Source organism: Taudactylus pleione, unplaced genomic scaffold, assembly GCF_031769625.1.
Source record: "Taudactylus pleione unplaced genomic scaffold, aTauple2 ptg000393l, whole genome shotgun sequence".
Taxonomy (NCBI): domain Eukaryota; kingdom Metazoa; phylum Chordata; class Amphibia; order Anura; family Myobatrachidae; genus Taudactylus; species Taudactylus pleione.
Genome location: NW_028284794.1, coordinates 4,434,642 through 4,448,104, shown reverse-complemented (window position 1 = coordinate 4,448,104; position 13,463 = coordinate 4,434,642). Strand labels below are relative to the sequence as shown.

Below are 13,463 nucleotides of genomic sequence, written 5' to 3'. Positions count from 1 at the left end.
CATCTGCTTATGCTAAACCTTGAATTAGGTAGTTGTCAAGCAAACAAACCTACATCCTTGGTAACAAAACAAAAAGATATGTATTCTGGTTTTTCCTTCAGTGTAGAGTTTTTATGCCTCATAGTATACGTCATGTGAATGGAAAAAGTCCTCTTTAAAATCAAATTGGTACTAAATGTATTTCTAAAAAAGACAAGTGACGGCAGTGATCCAAAATTGATCCAGAAAAGCTAATTGCTTTTAAATGTATTGTTACATTACAGACATTTAGAGTTGGCCTTCAAGTAAAGTTTAATCTAAACTGGATATTTTTAGTATTATAATTATGAGAACTGATAAGAAGGTGAGATATTTAATGACTATGTGCTAGTGATATAGGTATCAGTTTGAGCTATAATCTCATTATTGAAAGTAGACAGCAATCTTAGTATTTAGCTTCTTGTATAGTATTTTTTTGGCAGAAAAGAGCATTTTATCTTCAAACTGACCCCGACGTGATTTGAACACGCAACCTTCTGATCTGGAGTCAGATGCGCTACTGTTGCGCCACGAGGTCACTTGTTAAATTCGATTCAGTAGATTTTTCTGGTGGTTTATATTACAAATAGATCATCTGCTTATACTAAACCTTGAATTAGGTAGTTGTCAAGCAAACAAACCTTCATCCTTGGTAACAAAACAAAAAGATATGTCTGGTGGTTTTTCCTTTAGTGTATAATTTTTATTCATCACAGTATAGGTCATTTGAATGGAAAAAGTCATCCATAAAATCAAATTGGTACTAAATGTATTGTTAAAATAGACAAGTGATGGTAGTGATCCAAAATTGATCCAGAAAAGCTAATTGCTTTTAAATGTATTGTTACATTACAGACATTTAGAGTTGGCCTTCAAGTAACATATTCTCTAAACTGGATATTTTCTGTATAATAATTATGAGAACTGATAAGAATGTGAGTTATTTAATGACTATGTGCTAGTGATATAGGTATCAGTTTGAGGTATAATCACATTATTGAAAGTAGATAACAATCTTGGTAATTAGTTTCTAGTATAGTATTTTTGGGCAGAATAGAGCATTTTATCTTCAAAATGATAACCGACCCTGACGTGATTTGAACACGCAACCTTCTAATATTGAGTCAGATGAGCTAACGTTGCCTCTTATTAAAACTGATTCAGTAGATTTTCTGGTGGTTTATATTACAAATAGTTCATCTGCTTATGCTAAACCTTGAATTAGGTAGTTGTCAAGCAAACAAGCTTACATCCTTGGTATCAAAACAAAAAGATATGTATTCTGGTTTTTCCTTCAGTGTAGCGTTTTTATGCCTCATAGTATACGTCATGTGAAAGGAAAAAGTCATCTTTAAAATCAAATTGGTACTAAATGTATTTCTAAAAAAGACAAGAGACGGCAGTGATCCAAAATTGATCCAGAAAAGCTAATTGCTTTTAAATGTATTGTTACATTACAGACATTTAGAGTTGGCCTTCAAGAAAAGTTTAATCTAAACTGGATATTTTTAGTATTATAATTATGAGAACTGATAAGAAGGTGAGATATTTAATGACTATGTGCTAGTGATATAGGTATCAGTTTGAGCTATAATCACATTATTGAAAGTAGACAGCATTCTTAGTATTTAGTTTCTTGTATAGTATTTTTTTGGCAGAAAAGAGCATTTAATCTTCAAAATGACAACTGACCCCGACGTGATTTGAACACGCAACCTTCTGATCTGGAGTCAGACGCTCTACCGTTGCGCCACGAGGTCTCTTGTTAAATCAGTTTCTGTAGATTTTTCTGGTGGTTTATATTACAAATAGATCATCTGCTTATACTAAACCTTGAATTAGGTAGTTGTCAAGCAAACAAACCTACATCCTCGGTAACAAAACAAAAAGATATGTCTGGTGGTTTTTCCTTTAGTGTATAATTTTTATTCATCACAGTATAGGTCATTTGAATGGAAAAAGTCATCCATAAAATCAAATTGGTACTAAATGTATTGTTAAAATAGACAAGTGATGGTAGTGATCCAAAATTGATCCAGAAAAGCTAATTGCTTTTAAATGTATTGTTACATTACAGACATTTAGAGTTGGCCTTCAAGTAACGTATTCTCTAAACTGGATATTTTTTGTATAATAATTATGAGAACTGATAAGAATGTGAGTTATTTAATGACTATGTGCTAGTGATATAGGTATCAGTTTGAGGTATAATCACATTATTGAAAGTAGATAACAATCTTGGTAATTAGTTTCTAGTATAGTATTTTTGGGCAGAATAGAGCATTTTATCTTCAAAATGATAACCGACCCTGACGTGATTTGAACACGCAACCTTCTAATCTTGAGTCAGATGAGCTAACGTTGCCTCTTATTAAAACTGATTCAGTAGATTTTCTGGTGGTTTATATTACAAATAGTTCATCTGCTTATGCTAAACCTTGAATTAGGTAGTTGTCAAGCAAACAAGCCTACATCTTTGGTAACAAAACAAAAAGATATGTATTCTGGTTTTTCCTTCAGTGTAGAGTTTTTATGCCTCATAGTATACGTCATGTGAATGGAAAAAGTCATCTTTAAAATCAAATTGGTACTAAATGTATTTCTAAAAAAGACAAGTGACGGCAGTGATCCAAAATTGATCCAGAAAAGCTAATTGCTTTTAAATGTATTGGTACATTACAGACATTTAGAGTTGGTCTTCAAGAAAAGTTTAATCTAAACTGGATATTTTTAGTATTATAATTATGAGAACTGATAAGAAGGTGAGATATTTAATGACTATGTGCTAGTGATATAGGTATCAGTTTGAGCTATAATCACATTATTGAAAGTAGACAACAATCTTAGTATTTAGTTTCTTGTATAGTATTTTTTTGGCAGAAAAGAGCATTTTATCTTCAAACTGACCCCGACGTGATTTGAACACGCAACCTTCTGATCTGGAGTCAGATGCGCTACCGTTGCGCCATGAGGTCACTTGTTAAATTCTATTCAGTAGATTTTTTTGGTGGTTTATATTACAAATAGATCATCTGCTTATACTAAACCTTGAATTAGGTAGTTGTCAAGCAAACAAACCTTCATCCTTGGTAACAAAACAAAAAGATATGTCTGGTGGTTTTTCCTTTAGTGTATAATTTTTATTCATCACAGTATAGGTCATTTGAATGGAAAAAGTCATCCATAAAATCAAATTGGTACTAAATGTATTGTTAAAATAGACAAGTGATGGTAGTGATCCAAAATTGATCCAGAAAAGCTAATTGCTTTTAAATGTATTGTTACATTACAGACATTTAGAGTTGGCCTTCAATTAACGTATTCTCTAAACTGGATATTTTTTGTATAATAATTATGAGAACTGATAAGAATGTGAGTTATTTAATGACTATGTGCTAGTGATATAGGTATCAGTTTGAGGTATAATCACATTATTGAAAGTAGATAACAATCTTGGTAATTAGTTTCTAGTATAGTATTTTTGGGCAGAATAGAGCATTTTATCTTCAAAATGATAACCGACCCTGACGTGATTTGAACACGCAACCTTCTAATATTGAGTCAGATGAGCTAACGTTGCCTCTTATTAAAACTGATTCAGTAGATTTTCTGGTGGTTTATATTACAAATAGTTCATCTGCTTATGCTAAACCTTGAATTAGGTAGTTGTCAAGCAAACAAGCTTACATCCTTGGTATCAAAACAAAAAGATATGTATTCTGGTTTTTCCTTCAGTGTAGCGTTTTTATGCCTCATAGTATACGTCATGTGAATGGAAAAAGTCATCTTTAAAATCAAATTGGTACTAAATGTATTTCTAAAAAAGACAAGAGACGGCAGTGATCCAAAATTGATCCAGAAAAGCTAATTGCTTTTAAATGTATTGTTACATTACAGACATTTAGAGTTGGCCTTCAAGTAAAGTTTAATCTAAACTGGATATTTTTAGTATTATAATTATGAGAACTGATAAGAAGGTGAGATATTTAATGACTATGTGCTAGTGATATAGGTATCAGTTTGAGCTATAATCACATTATTGAAAGTAGACAGCATTCTTAGTATTTAGTTTCTTGTATAGTATTTTTTTGGCAGAAAAGAGCATTTAATCTTCAAAATGACAACTGACCCCGACGTGATTTGAACACGCAACCTTCTGATCTGGAGTCAGACGCGCTACTGTTGCGCCACGATGTCTCTTGTTAAATGTGTTTCTGTAGATTTTTCTGGTGGTTTATATTACAAATAGATCATCTGCTTATACTAAACCTTGAATTAGGTAGTTGTCAAGCAAACAAACCTTCATCCTCGGTAACAAAACAAAAAGATATGTCTGGTGGTTTTTCCTTTAGTGTATAATTTTTATTCATCACAGTATAGGTCATTTGAATGGAAAAAGTCATCCATAAAATCAAATTGGTACTAAATGTATTGTTAAAATAGACAAGTGATGGTAGTGATCCAAAATTGATCCAGAAAAGCTAATTGCTTTTAAATGTATTGTTACATTACAGACATTTAGAGTTGGCCTTCAAGTAACGTATTCTCTAAACTGGATATTTTTTGTATAATAATTATGAGAACTGATAAGAATGTGAGTTATTTAATGACTATGTGCTAGTGATATAGGTATCAGTTTGAGGTATAATCACATTATTGAAAGTAGATAACAATCTTGGTAATTAGTTTCTAGTATAGTATTTTTGGGCAGAATAGAGCATTTTATCTTCAAAATGATAACCGACCCTGACGTGATTTGAACACGCAACCTTCTAATCTTGAGTCAGATGAGCTAACGTTGCCTCTTATTAAAACTGATTCAATAGATTTTCTGGTGGTTTATATTACAAATAGTTCATCTGCTTATGCTAAACCTTGAATTAGGTAGTTGTCAAGCAAACAAACCTACATCCTTGGTAACAAAACAAAAAGATATGTATTCTGGTTTTTCCTTCAGTGTAGAGTTTTTATGCCTCATAGTATACGTCATGTGAATGGAAAAAGTCCTCTTTAAAATCAAATTGGTACTAAATGTATTTCTAAAAAAGACAAGTGACGGCAGTGATCCAAAATTGATCCAGAAAAGCTAATTGCTTTTAAATGTATTGTTACATTACAGACATTTAGAGTTGGCCTTCAAGTAAAGTTTAATCTAAACTGGATATTTTTAGTATTATAATTATGAGAACTGATAAGAAGGTGAGATATTTAATGACTATGTGCTAGTGATATAGGTATCAGTTTGAGCTATAATCTCATTATTGAAAGTAGACAGCAATCTTAGTATTTAGCTTCTTGTATAGTATTTTTTTGGCAGAAAAGAGCATTTTATCTTCAAACTGACCCCGACGTGATTTGAACACGCAACCTTCTGATCTGGAGTCAGATGCGCTACTGTTGCGCCACGAGGTCACTTGTTAAATTCGATTCAGTAGATTTTTCTGGTGGTTTATATTACAAATAGATCATCTGCTTATACTAAACCTTGAATTAGGTAGTTGTCAAGCAAACAAACCTTCATCCTTGGTAACAAAACAAAAAGATATGTCTGGTGGTTTTTCCTTTAGTGTATAATTTTTATTCATCACAGTATAGGTCATTTGAATGGAAAAAGTCATCCATAAAATCAAATTGGTACTAAATGTATTGTTAAAATAGACAAGTGATGGTAGTGATCCAAAATTGATCCAGAAAAGCTAATTGCTTTTAAATGTATTGTTACATTACAGACATTTAGAGTTGGCCTTCAAGTAACATATTCTCTAAACTGGATATTTTCTGTATAATAATTATGAGAACTGATAAGAATGTGAGTTATTTAATGACTATGTGCTAGTGATATAGGTATCAGTTTGAGGTATAATCACATTATTGAAAGTAGATAACAATCTTGGTAATTAGTTTCTAGTATAGTATTTTTGGGCAGAATAGAGCATTTTATCTTCAAAATGATAACCGACCCTGACGTGATTTGAACACTCAACCTTCTAATATTGAGTCAGATGAGCTAACGTTGCCTCTTATTAAAACTGATTCAATAGATTTTCTGGTGGTTTATATTACAAATAGTTCATCTGCTTATGCTAAACCTTGAATTAGGTAGTTGTCAAGCAAACAAGCTTACATCCTTGGTATCAAAACAAAAAGATATGTATTCTGGTTTTTCCTTCAGTGTAGCGTTTTTATGCCTCATAGTATACGTCATGTGAATGGAAAAAGTCATCTTTAAAATCAAATTGGTACTAAATGTATTTCTAAAAAAGACAAGAGACGGCAGTGATCCAAAATTGATCCAGAAAAGCTAATTGCATTTAAATGTATTGTTACATTACAGACATTTAGAGTTGGCCTTCAAGTAAAGTTTAATCTAAACTGGATATTTTTAGTATTATAATTATGAGAACTGATAAGAAGGTGAGATATTTAATGACTATGTGCTAGTGATATAGGTATCAGTTTGAGCTATAATCACATTATTGAAAGTAGACAGCATTCTTAGTATTTAGTTTCTTGTATAGTATTTTTTTGGCAGAAAAGAGCATTTAATCTTCAAAATGACAACTGACCCCGACGTGATTTGAACACGCAACCTTCTGATCTGGAGTCAGACGCGCTACCGTTGCGCCACGAGGTCTCTTGTTAAATCTGTTTCTGTAGATTTTTCTGGTGGTTTATATTACAAATAGATCATCTGCTTATACTAAACCTTGAATTAGGTAGTTGTCAAGCAAACAAACCTACATCCTCGGTAACAAAACAAAAAGATATGTCTGGTGGTTTTTCCTTTAGTGTATAATTTTTATTCATCACAGTATTGGTCATTTGAATGGAAAAAGTCATCCATAAAATCAAATTGGTACTAAATGTATTGTTAAAATAGACAAGTGATGGTAGTGATCCAAAATTGATCCAGAAAAGCTAATTGCTTTTAAATGTATTGTTACATTACAGACATTTAGAGTTGGCCTTCAAGTAAGGTATTCTCTAAACTGGATATTTTTTGTATAATAATTATGAGAACTGATAAGAATGTGAGTTATTTAATGACTATGTGCTAGTGATATAGGTATCAGTTTGAGGTATAATCACATTATTGAAAGTAGATAACAATCTTGGTAATTAGTTTCTAGTATAGTATTTTTGGGCAGAATAGAGCATTTTATCTTCAAAATGATAACCGACCCTGACGTGATTTGAACACGCAACCTTCTAATCTTGAGTCAGATGAGCTAACGTTGCCTCTTATTAAAACTGATTCAATAGATTTTCTGGTGGTTTATATTACAAATAGTTCATCTGCTTATGCTAAACCTTGAATTAGGTAGTTGTCAAGCAAACAAACCTACATCCTTGGTAACAAAACAAAAAGATATGTATTCTGGTTTTTCCTTCAGTGTAGAGTTTTTATGCCTCATAGTATACGTCATGTGAATGGAAAAAGTCCTCTTTAAAATCAAATTGGTACTAAATGTATTTCTAAAAAAGACAAGTGACGGCAGTGATCCAAAATTGATCCAGAAAAGCTAATTGCTTTTAAATGTATTGTTACATTACAGACATTTAGAGTTGGCCTTCAAGTAAAGTTTAATCTAAACTGGATATCTTTAGTATTATAATTTTGAGAACTGATAAGAAGGTGAGATATTTAATGACTATGTGCTAGTGATATAGGTATCAGTTTGAGCTATAATCACATTATTGAAAGTAGACAGCATTCTTAGTATTTAGTTTCTTGTATAGTATTTTTTTGGCAGAAAAGAGCATTTAATCTTCAAAATGACAACTGACCCCGACGTGATTTGAACACGCAACCTTCTGATCTGGAGTCAGACGCGCTACCGTTGCGCCACGAGGTCTCTTGTTAAATCTGTTTCTGTAGATTTTTCTGGTGGTTTATATTACAAATAGATCATCTGCTTATACTAAACCTTGAATTAGGTAGTTGTCAAGCAAACAAACCTACATCCTCGGTAACAAAACAAAAAGATATGTCTGGAGGTTTTTCCTTTAGTGTATAATTTTTATTCATCACAGTATAGGTCATTTGAATGGAAAAAGTCATCCATAAAATCAAATTGGTACTAAATGTATTGTTAAAATAGACAAGTGATGGTAGTGATCCAAAATTGATCCAGAAACGCTAATTGCTTTTAAATGTATTGTTACATTACAGACATTTAGAGTTGGCCTTCAAGTAACGTATTCTCTAAACTGGATATTTTTTGTATAATAATTATGAGAACTGATAAGAATGTGAGTTATTTAATGACTATGTGCTAGTGATATAGGTATCAGTTTGAGGTATAATCACATTATTGAAAGTAGATAACAATCTTGGTAATTAGTTTCTAGTATAGTATTTTTGGGCAGAATAGAGCATTTTATCTTCAAAATGATAACCGACCCTGACGTGATTTGAACACGCAACCTTCTAATCTTGAGTCAGATGAGCTAACGTTGCCTCTTATTAAAACTGATTCAATAGATTTTCTGGTGGTTTATATTACAAATAGTTCATCTGCTTATGCTAAACCTTGAATTAGGTAGTTGTCAAGCAAACAATCCTACATCCTTGGTAACAAAACAAAAAGATATGTATTCTGGTTTTTCCTTCAGTGTAGAGTTTTTTTGCCTCATAGTATACGTCATGTGAATGGAAAAAGTCCTCTTTAAAATCAAATTGGTACTAAATGTATTTCTAAAAAAGACAAGTGACGGCAGTGATCCAAAATTGATCCAGAAAAGCTAATTGCTTTTAAATGTATTGTTACATTACAGACATTTAGAGTTGGCCTTCAAGTAAAGTTTAATCTAAACTGGATATTTTTAGTATTATAATTATGAGAACTGATAAGAAGGTGAGATATTTAATGACTATGTGCTAGTGATATAGGTATCAGCTTGAGCTATAATCACATTATTGAAAGTAGACAACAATCTTAGTATTTAGTTTCTTGTATAGTATTTTTTTGGCAGAAAAGAGAATTTTATCTTCAAACTGACCCCGACGTGATTTGAACACCCAACCTTCTGATCTGGAGTCAGATACGCTACCGGTGCGCCACGAGGTCACTTGTTAAATTCGATTCAGTAGATTTTTCTGGTGGTTTATATTACAAATAGATCATCTGCTTATACTAAACCTTGAATTAGGTAGTTGTCAAGCAAACAAACCTACATCCTCGGTAACAAAACAAAAAGATATGTCTGGTGGTTTTTCCTTTAGTGTATAATTTTTGTTCATCACAGTAAAGGTCTTTTGAATGGAAAAAGTCATCCATAAAATCAAATTGGTACTAAATGTATTGTTAAAATAGAGAAGTAATGGTAGTGATCCAAAATTGATCCAGAAAAGCTAATTGCTTTTAAATGTATTGTTACATTACAGACATTTAGAGTTGGCCTTCAAGTAACGTATTCTCTAAACTGGATATTTTTTGTATAATAATTATGAGAACTGATAAGAATGTGAGTTATTGAATGACTATGTGCTAGTGATATAGGTATCAGTTTGAGGTATAATCACATTATTGAAAGTAGATAACAATCTTGGTAATTAGTTTCTAGTATAGTATTTTTGGGCAGAATAGAGCATTTTATCTTCAAAATGATAACCGACCCTGACGTGATTTGAACACGCAACCTTCTAATCTTGAGTCAGATGAGCTAACGTTGCCTCTTATTATAACTGATTCAGTAGATTTTCTGGTGGTTTATATTACAAATAGTTCATCTGCTTATGCTAAACCTTGAATTAGGTAGTTGTCAAGCAAACAAGCCTACATCTTTGGTAACAAAACAAAAAGATATGTATTCTGGTTTTTCCTTCAGTGTAGAGTTTTTATGCCTCATAGTAAAACGTCATGTGAATGGAAAAAGTCATCTTTAAAATCAAATTGGTACTAAATGTATTTCTAAAAAGACAAGTGACGGCAGTGATCCAAAATTGATCCAGAAAAGCTAATTGCTTTTAAATGTATTGTTACATTACAGACATTTAGAGTTGGCCTTCAAGTAAAGTTTAATCTAAACTGGATATTTTTAGTATTATAATTATGAGAACTGATAAGAAGGTGAGATATTTAATGACTATGTGCTAGTGATATAGGTATCAGTTTGAGCTATAATCACATTATTGAAAGTAGACAACAATCTTAGTATTTAGTTTCTTGTATAGTATTTTTTTGGCAGAAAAGAGCATTTTATCTTCAAACTGACCCCGACGTGATTTGAACACGCAACCTTCTGATCTGGAGTCAGATGCGCTACTGTTGCGCCACGAGGTCACTTTTTAAATTCGATTCAGTAGATTTTTCTGATGGTTTATATTACAAATAGATCATCTGCTTATACTAAACCTTGAATTAGGTAGTTGTCAAGCAAACAAACCTTCATCCTTGGTAACAAAACAAAAAGATATGTCTGGTGGTTTTTCCTTTAGTGTATAATTTTTATTCATCACAGTATAGGTCATTTGAATGGAAAAAGTCATCCATAAAATCAAATTGGTACTAAATGTATTGTTAAAATAGACAAGTGATGGTAGTGATCCAAAATTGATCCAGAAAAGCTAATTGCTTTTAAATGTATTGTTACATTACAGACATTTAGAGTTGGCATTCAAGTAACGTATTCTCTAAACTGGATATTTTTTGTATAATAATTATGAGAACTGATAAGAATGTGAGTTATTTAATGACTATGTGCTAGTGATATAGGTATCAGTTTGAGGTATAATCACATTATTGAAAGTAGATAACAATCTTGGTAATTAGTTTCTAGTATAGTATTTTTGGGCAGAATAGAGCATTTTATCTTCAAAATGATAACCGACCCTGACGTGATTTGAACACGCAACCTTCTAATCTTGAGTCAGATGAGCTAACGTTGCCTCTTATTAAAACTGATTCAGTAGATTTTCTGGTGGTTTATATTACAAATAGTTCATCTGCTTATGCTAAACCTTGAATTAGGTAGTTGTCAAGCAAACAAGCCTACATCTTTGGTAACAAAACAAAAAGATATGTATTCTGGTTTTTCCTTCAGTGTAGAGTTTTTATGCCTCATAGTAAAACGTCATGTGAATGGAAAAAGTCATCTTTAAAATCAAATTGGTACTAAATGTATTTCTAAAAAAGACAAGTGACGGCAGTGATCCAAAATTGATCCAGAAAAGCTAATTGCTTTTAAATGTATTGTTACATTACAGACATTTAGAGTTGGCCTTCAAGTAAAGTTTAATCTAAACTGGATATTTTTAGTATTATAATTATGAGAACTGATAAGAAGGTGAGATATTTAATGACTATGTGCTAGTGATATAGGTATCAGTTTGAGCTATAATCACATTATTGAAAGTAGACAGCAATCTTAGTATTTAGTTTCTTGTATAGTATTTTTTTGGCAGAAAAGAGCATTTTATCTTCAAACTGACCCTGACGTGATTTGAACACGCAACCTTCTGATCTGGAGTCAGATGCGCTACTGTTGCGCCACGAGGTCACTTGTTAAATTCGATTCAGTAGATTTTTCTGGTGGTTTATATTACAAATAGATCATCTGCTTATACTAAACCTTGAATTAGGTAGTTGTCAAGCAAACAAACCTTCATCCTTGGTAACAAAACAAAAAGATATGTCTGGTGGTTTTTCCTTTAGTGTATAATTTTTATTCATCACAGTATAGGTCATTTGAATGGAAAAAGTCATCCATAAAATCAAATTGGTACTAAATGTATTGTTAAAATAGACAAGTGATGGTAGTGATCCAAAATTGATCCAGAAACGCTAATTGCTTTTAAATGTATTGTTACATTACAGACATTTAGAGTTGGCCTTCAAGTAACGTATTCTCTAAACTGGATATTTTTTGAATAATAATTATGAGAACTGATAAGAATGTGAGTTATTTAATGACTATGTGCTAGTGATATAGGTATCAGTTTGAGGTATAATCACATTATTGAAAGTAGATAACAATCTTGGTAATTAGTTTCTAGTATAGTATTTTTGGGCAGAATAGAGCATTTTATCTTCAAAATGATAACCGACCCTGACGTGATTTGAACACGCAACCTTCTAATATTGAGTCAGATGAGCTAACGTTGCCTCTTATTAAAACTGATTCAGTAGATTTTCTGGTGGTTTATATTACAAATAGTTCATCTGCTTATGCTAAACCTTGAATTAGGTAGTTGTCAAGCAAACAAGCTTACATCCTTGGTATCAAAACAAAAAGACATGTATTCTGGTTTTTCCTTCAGTGTAGCGTTTTTATGCCTCATAGTATACGTCATGTGAATGGAAAAAGTCATCTTTAAAATCAAATTGGTACTAAATTTATTTCTAAAAAAGACAAGAGACGGCAGTGATCCAAAATTGATCCAGAAAAGCTAATTGCTTTTAAATGTATTGTTACATTACAGACATTTAGAGTTGGCCTTCAAGTAAAGTTTAATCTAAACTGGATATTTTTAGTATTATAATTATGAGAACTGATAAGAAGGTGAGATATTTAATGACTATGTGCTAGTGATATAGGTATCAGTTTGAGCTATAATCACATTATTGAAAGTAGACAGCATTCTTAGTATTTAGTTTCTTGTATAGTATTTTTTTGGCAGAAAAGAGCATTTAATCTTCAAAATGACAACAGACCCCGACGTGATTTGAACACGCAACCTTCTGATCTGGAGTCAGACGCGCTACCGTTGCGCCACGAGGTCTCTTGTTAAATCTGTTTCTGTAGATTTTTCTGGTGGTTTATATTACAAATAGATCATCTGCTTATACTAAACCTTGAATTAGGTAGTTGTCAAGCAAACAAACCTACATCCTCGGTAACAAAACAAAAAGATATGTCTGGTGGTTTTTCCTTTAGTGTATAATTTTTATTCATCACAGTATTGGTCATTTGAATGGAAAAAGTCATCCATAAAATCAAATTGGTACTAAATGTATTGTTAAAATAGACAAGTGATGGTAGTGATCCAAAATTGATCCAGAAAAGCTAATTGCTTTTAAATGTATTGTTACATTACAGACATTTAGAGTTGGCCTTCAAGTAACGTATTCTCTAAACTGGATATTTTTTTTATAATAATTATGAGAACTGATAAGAATGTGAGTTATTTAATGACTATGTGCTAGTGATATAGGTATCAGTTTGAGGTATAATCACATTATTGAAAGTAGATAACAATCTTGGTAATTAGTTTCTAGTATAGTATTTTTGGGCAGAATAGAGCATTTTATCTTCAAAATGATAACCGACCCTGACGTGATTTGAACACGCAACCTTCTAATCTTGAGTCAGATGAGCTAACGTTGCCTCTTATTAAAACTGATTCAGTAGATTTTCTGGTGGTTTATATTACAAATAGTTCATCTGCTTATGCTAAACCTTGAATTAGGTAGTTGTCAAGCAAACAAACCTACATCCTTGGT

At 31.9% G+C, this 13,463-nt stretch overlaps 10 non-coding genes across 10 annotated transcripts; all 10 read right to left on the bottom strand.

Annotated features, from left to right (window-relative positions):
- Positions 1 to 484: 484 nt before the first annotated feature.
- On the bottom strand, positions 485 to 556 carry TRNAW-CCA (transfer RNA tryptophan (anticodon CCA)). Its single transcript has one exon. It is a non-coding gene; the product is annotated as a tRNA-Trp (tRNA).
- Positions 557 to 1,706: 1,150 nt separating this feature from the next.
- On the bottom strand, positions 1,707 to 1,778 carry TRNAW-CCA (transfer RNA tryptophan (anticodon CCA)). Its single transcript has one exon. It is a non-coding gene; the product is annotated as a tRNA-Trp (tRNA).
- A 1,143-nt stretch (positions 1,779 to 2,921) lies between these two features.
- On the bottom strand, positions 2,922 to 2,993 carry TRNAW-CCA (transfer RNA tryptophan (anticodon CCA)). The gene has a single exon. It is a non-coding gene; the product is annotated as a tRNA-Trp (tRNA).
- Positions 2,994 to 4,143: 1,150 nt separating this feature from the next.
- Positions 4,144 to 4,215, bottom strand: TRNAW-CCA (transfer RNA tryptophan (anticodon CCA)). Its single transcript has one exon. It is a non-coding gene; the product is annotated as a tRNA-Trp (tRNA).
- Positions 4,216 to 5,358: 1,143 nt separating this feature from the next.
- TRNAW-CCA (transfer RNA tryptophan (anticodon CCA)) lies at positions 5,359 to 5,430 on the bottom strand. The gene has a single exon. It is a non-coding gene; the product is annotated as a tRNA-Trp (tRNA).
- A 1,150-nt stretch (positions 5,431 to 6,580) lies between these two features.
- Positions 6,581 to 6,652, bottom strand: TRNAW-CCA (transfer RNA tryptophan (anticodon CCA)). Its single transcript has one exon. It is a non-coding gene; the product is annotated as a tRNA-Trp (tRNA).
- Positions 6,653 to 7,802: 1,150 nt separating this feature from the next.
- On the bottom strand, positions 7,803 to 7,874 carry TRNAW-CCA (transfer RNA tryptophan (anticodon CCA)). The gene has a single exon. It is a non-coding gene; the product is annotated as a tRNA-Trp (tRNA).
- Positions 7,875 to 10,232: 2,358 nt separating this feature from the next.
- Positions 10,233 to 10,304, bottom strand: TRNAW-CCA (transfer RNA tryptophan (anticodon CCA)). The gene has a single exon. It is a non-coding gene; the product is annotated as a tRNA-Trp (tRNA).
- A 1,144-nt stretch (positions 10,305 to 11,448) lies between these two features.
- TRNAW-CCA (transfer RNA tryptophan (anticodon CCA)) lies at positions 11,449 to 11,520 on the bottom strand. Its single transcript has one exon. It is a non-coding gene; the product is annotated as a tRNA-Trp (tRNA).
- A 1,150-nt stretch (positions 11,521 to 12,670) lies between these two features.
- TRNAW-CCA (transfer RNA tryptophan (anticodon CCA)) lies at positions 12,671 to 12,742 on the bottom strand. The gene has a single exon. It is a non-coding gene; the product is annotated as a tRNA-Trp (tRNA).
- Between the last annotated feature and the right edge of the window lie 721 nt (positions 12,743 to 13,463).